We start from the raw sequence: 6,177 nt of genomic DNA, 5'->3' as shown, positions 1-6,177 counted from the left end.
TCATTTTTGGATTTGATCAAATTCTAACCTCTCCTTCATGAAGGATGGTAAGCTACTACTAAATCTTTATACCTTAGTTTTTTCCTCCCCAATATAGGGTACATATCTTAGCACAAAGGTAAATTTGGTTACGAACTCATCCATAGACTATTGTCCCAATCTTAAATCATGGAATTCTTTTGCCTTCTCATCATAATAATGTTATGTTAAATATTTATCTTTGAGGTGCTCCTGAAAACTATCCCAAGTCACCACATGTTCATCAATGCCTCATATTGTTTTAATTTCTTCCCAGCATAAAGTGGCTTTACCTTGTAGTTAATAGATCGCTAATCTGGCCTTCAAGTTATCATCATATTCGTAGATCTGAAAATATTTGTTCATATTGATTAATCAAGCCTCGGTAGCCTCCTCCATTTCCCCATCAAACGTTGGAGGTTTAATTTTGATGAATTCTCCTTGCTATTAAATTTTTTTCCTCTTAGTTCCTCTACGCCCTGAGGCATTTTCAGATTCCTCCTCGTTGTTGATTCTACCTCCCTCAACCTCTAGGTTGTTCTCTCTGAGCTGATGCATCTCAGCATTATTTCCATATTCTATATTGTGGTTTGGGCTTCTTTGATTTTGTCTATCAGAAGAATCTTCATGATTCTCTCTTGTTCAAATATTAGTCTTTCATTATCAGCCCGTAAGTTTTTCATCTCTACTCATAGGTGTTGCACAATTTCTAATAATAACACATTTGTGTCGTGAGTTTTGCCTCCCAACTGGGCCCACATCTCTAGATTAGTCTTTGTGTGAGGTACAATGCCAGTTCCTATGGATGGCCTCCCAAGTGAAGTGATTCCAGACTCTCTCCTCATATTGCTTCTATTGTGCAACATTAATACTTTTTTGTTATTACACGGTTTCCAAAACAGGGCACGGTGTTGCAACTATGGCTCTGATACCACTTGTAACATGCATAAACACCACTAAAAAAATTACTTGTTTTGACTTATCTACACCTCGCTAATTACTAAGCATCACATATGATTTCTTTTCCGCATTATGATAATCTATGTATAAGGTCTTTAATCAAAAACTTGTTTGATAATCCTTTACAAGGTTTAAGGCACATTCAAATAAGTTTAATCTTTGACAACATGATAATGTTGGGGTATAACTTCACCCACTCCTATAGTTTAATTGTTTCGTAAATGTTTCATTAAACAACCTTACTATTGCTTCTCAAATCACCCCATTAATGGCATACTTGGCTCTTGTGACACATGGGTCCATCTCGGTTGTCGATTTCACACTGTCTGATCCGATGGTGTATACTATTTGGGAGTAGTTTGGGCAACTACTCCTACCTGAGTCTCATCGTTTAGTCAGTCATTTTGTCATCTCTCCACTGGAGACCTCATCTGCAATATACCCATGAACGAGGGTTTTAATACAGCCAAGGAACTATATTTTCTTTTCCTTTGCCATAATTTGTTCTTGTTGTTATTGTGGGAGTACTTTTTTAAGCAGTTGTCCTTAGTGCGACCTTTTGGAAGCTTTTACGGTGGGTTTTTCCAGTCTAATTTCTCTAAAATCTGGTATGAATTTATTGAAATCACAAGCTTGATGGGTAATCATGTGCAATCGAAGTGCTCTAGGGGTTTTCCAGGGTGTTGAATCCATATATACATTCAAAAAACTAGTTTAAATAACACAAATCAAGATTTCACCTCAAATTTTTCCACCGGATTCCGACACTGGAAAGTCCAAAAAGTCACACTAAAGAAAACTCCTTTTTTTAATCCATGCTTCTGTGTTTGTAGATTTCCATCCCTTCAAGGTTTTTCTATGGTGAAGGGTATTCCTATGGACTCTACCTCTGCAAACAGTGGTGACTCTACCATGGGTATTCAATCACTATACCAGCTCTTTAACGCTTATTATGCCTTATTAATTCTTGGTGCTAACACCCAAGGTTATTACATTTGCAGAAATATTTTGCTCGACTACTTTCCCAGGTGAGGAAACCCAGAACGCCTTACTTATTATACAGTTTGCTACTTATGAAAATTAATTAGACTCTTTTTAATCATTTCATCTTTGCTCATACGCATGTAAGATTTGACATTGTTCTTAAATACGTTGCTTCATTTTCGAAACTCTTGGCCCAACTGTGGAAAAATAAGCTCACATTCTTGCTCTTCATTTTCCAAGTTCTCTCAATTTTTGTCGTTATAAAGAGGGTTTCCTCCTGTTATTTTCTCTTTCCAATATGATGTGTAGTTTGGTTCCTAAATTCCTACTAGAGGATTCTCTCGCCACTGCACAGAGTTTTGAAAGATTAATTTCAAGTTTATGGTTAGTAGGGTTTGATATGCCCTGTATGTTTGTAGATGGATATTTGCATTTATTGTAAATTTTCTTCTTAGTTATTCGGTCTATGGCGACCATACCATGACCCTAAGGACTCTGTATTTATATTTTAATGAACTAGTGAATATAACATGGCTTCTTTGCTCTGGAGAATTGGCCTTTAGTTAATTCTTGCTCGGTTATTGTTTTGAAGTTTCAAGCATATGAGAAATTCAATTATGTATGTGTTCTATGGTTAATTTATAATGGTAGATCTCGCACTTGATGACATAATGTCTTTCATTCCTTGCTATAATGATACACTAACATTCTTTAGCATGCAATTTAAATATTTGGTGTATATTTACTTGTTTTAGTTTGCAATTGGTTTAATTAGCTACCTCAATATATATATTGGTTTCACTGCTAATATTTCCAGTATATATCAATATTATTTCTTTCATTCTTATTATTTTTTTTGTTTTTATGGTGCCCGATAGAGAATAGGACCCTCGGTTCTAGGGGACCTTTCCTTCTCTTCCCATGGGGCTACCTTACCAAAACAAACTCTGTACAGAGCCCTAGATTTTTCCAAGCTAAAAACACCCACGTCTGTCGGTTATAACTTAACCATAAGACTCTTATCAGTTCATTTAAATTTGTTTATAAAACTCATAACATAGACTCAAAGATTTTTCTTTTTTAGTTGTTTAATCTATTCGGACTACACTCCCTAAATAACTCACATTGCATGTCACTTTCTTTTTTTTAACAAATTGACTGTACTATGAGCAGTCCGACTGTAGCTCCACTTGACCAAATGGTGAAGACCTTAATGTGAGGAACGTGTGACCGAAAGTTAGTTACATTTTCTTTTAAACAGGACAGATTTTTCTAGTAGATGTTGTATGAAATAAAATTGTACACAGTATCCTACAACAGAAAATAGTTCACAACATTACTCTTTTTCTTTTCACATTCAATGTTTCTTATTATAGTTACATTGATACTTTACAACAACTATAGTAAAAAGAATAGTTACCATATTTCCCAACATACATATCATTCTGAAGGAATTAAAGAAATATTTATCTGTATCCAGCTTGACTTGTCGAGAAACTCAGTCAGGAAAAGACCAATCCCCCCTACCAACGAGAACGGAAACACATCTAGTTCTCACCCGAAGCTCTTAACTTTCAAGAAAAGTTAATTCAGCAGAGACCCCTTTCTAGGTCAATCTACAAGAATCAAGGTTTAACCCAGCCTAAGAGTCACAGATCTTCGTATGTATCAGAGTTTTCCATTGGCCCCAGTCCAGCTCAAGAAATACTCCTCAGGCAGCGTCCTACCATACCTTCACAGTGTTGTGCTCAGGTGATTTTTCTCTCCAAGTGTTTTTCTCTTTTTGTTTGATAGCCAAAAATAAAAGAACCCCTTGTCCTTTCCACTGAGATCTTTTACCTATAAGGAAGAAAGAGAGAGTTAACTACCATAACTCTTTCGGTAGAAATCGCATAAGAGAAATTTGTTGTCGACGCGTTTATACCTTTTAAAAAATATTAATATTAATATTTTTTAATAAATTAATAAACTAATATCATTATTTAAATATTATTTTTCAAAAACTAGCCGTTTAATATAACCGTTACTTAACAATATTTTTTTAATATATTAATAAATTGATATCATAATTTAAATATTATTGTTCAAATATAGACATTACTTGAAATCATGTTTCTACATTTCTCTCTATTTAAGCCTTTGCCATGGTGTGCCTCTTCATCTAGTCCTGATGATGAACCATACTTGTTAGTTCGAAACAGATCAGCCAAAAGTTTCTCTTATGTGATTTCTACCGAAAGACTTTGCTTAATTCATTATGGATCACAGAAGCCTAAATACAAAAATTACCATAACTCTTTAGAATTCGTTTAGGGTCTCCTTAGTGAGAGAGTCAACTACCATAACTCTTTTAGAATTCGTTTAGGGTCGTTTTCGAGGGGTTTCAAGACTTGTCACAATTTCTCATTAATCAAAATAATAAAACAAACTTTATCATTTGGAGTTTACTTGAATTGCCTCCAAGTCTTAATTACCAAAGTCTCATTCAGGAAAACAAGTAACAACGTCTCATTCAGGAAAACAAGTAACAACAATATTTACAACACTGGGGATGTTACAGAGAGTCTAGTCTAATTGTTGAGAATGAATAGAATAGTTCTTAAATACCTAGTCTGTAGAATGTGGTCTAATAGTTAAGTAGAGATTGTCACAAAGCTTATTAAAGCTCTTATTTACAAAGCTTCAATAGGTGTCAATTGAATGTAGCCCAGGGGTTGGGAGGGTTTCTAATGATAACCTCCCCATTCAAGTTCAAGTCTCATGTCATGATATTTCCTTTGTCATGTCATGGTGCTAGATTTATACTACTCCATCGAGAGTTTCTTTGTAATGATTTATCGACTTTGTGCCTCTTCCTTAATTCTTGGGAATAGCAGGAAGAGGGAAACTTTTTTGTTTATAAAACAGCTTCGAAGGCTCCCAGAGATGCCCTGCCTCTGATCACAATGGGCTCCCCAAGGATTTTTCGTTTTATTCTCATTACGCGTTGTAAGGTAATCAAATCGAACATATGATATATACAAATTGTTTCATTTCAAGTGTTTTTCTTCTGCTTATTACTTTTTTGGCTTCCGTTTATTCACTTTTTAGTAACAGTATCGTGTACAAGAATTCATGTACCAGAACTTTCGGAAATTATAATGAAGAATTACAGAGGTTAATGTTGGGTTCTTTCTCACATACGCCATCGATTGAAAAGCTAGTAGACAAATACAAAGGAAAATTTACAGCAAAGGTATGTTCTTGGAGGACATGAAGCACAGATAAATACAAACGAAAAATTACAGCAAAGATTATGTTATTGGAGCACGAATTTTCTTAATTAATTTATCAAAATAAAAAAATTGTGATTGGATAACTCTGTAGGTTTACACGAATAAGATAAATCAAAAGCCTGTGATTGTCACAACCCAATATATATGAAAAAAATTGCTTTTACTTTTAATTAAATACCTTAGGTAAGTATAGACTTACCATGCAACAAGACTATATGGAAAGAACTAACTTTACCATACAAATATTTGTATTACATTTACTAAATTTAATCATATACGAAATCATAGTTCTGAATATCATTAATCAATTTTTCGAGTATCATTTGAAGTACAAAGGTATGACTATACTATCACTTCATTAATACAATTCTCATAGTAATGGTAGTCTTGCATTAAAGATTCTATTAAAACCTCAAAATAAACCTTAAGGGATCTGCGTAGGAGGGTTTTAATTTCTCTGATATGTAATAACTCTCCACACGTCGGCCAGTACAGCTGTTAACTCTTTATTTTATTTCAGGCGGCTGACCGCCCTAGGTTCTCGGTTCCTTATTTTGAGTCTTCTCCATGGCTTCCAGCTGGCTTTGCTTGGAATGGATACTCATGCACTATCGTCGGTTTTCTCTTCTCTCCCAAATGAACGATGGATGCAGCCTCTTGCGGAACTAAGCTCTGGTGGAGTGGAGAAACTCGACCCTTGTTGCATTTGCCTAGTTCTGGCTCATCCTCTGCTATTCGGTATATTTTTCCTCTGTTAGGTGAATCTGTTGTTAACTTCCATCATTTGGTAGTGTGTTAAACCTACCTTACAGACCTACCATGGTAACCGAGGGTTTCATTCTATTTCTCAGCTCTACGGTTATGGCTTCTCTTGCTTCTAGTTGCTGTTCGGAGGGGTTTATTGTCGAATCGGGTAAGCATTTCCCGTTTGTTTGACTTT

This window comes from Pinus tabuliformis, chromosome Q, assembly GCF_031772625.1.
Source record: "Pinus tabuliformis cultivar Carrire ecotype Pingquan chromosome Q, CPIR1, whole genome shotgun sequence".
In the NCBI taxonomy this organism is placed as follows: Eukaryota; Viridiplantae; Streptophyta; class Pinopsida; order Pinales; family Pinaceae; genus Pinus; species Pinus tabuliformis.
Note: the sequence above shows the minus strand (reverse complement) of the source record.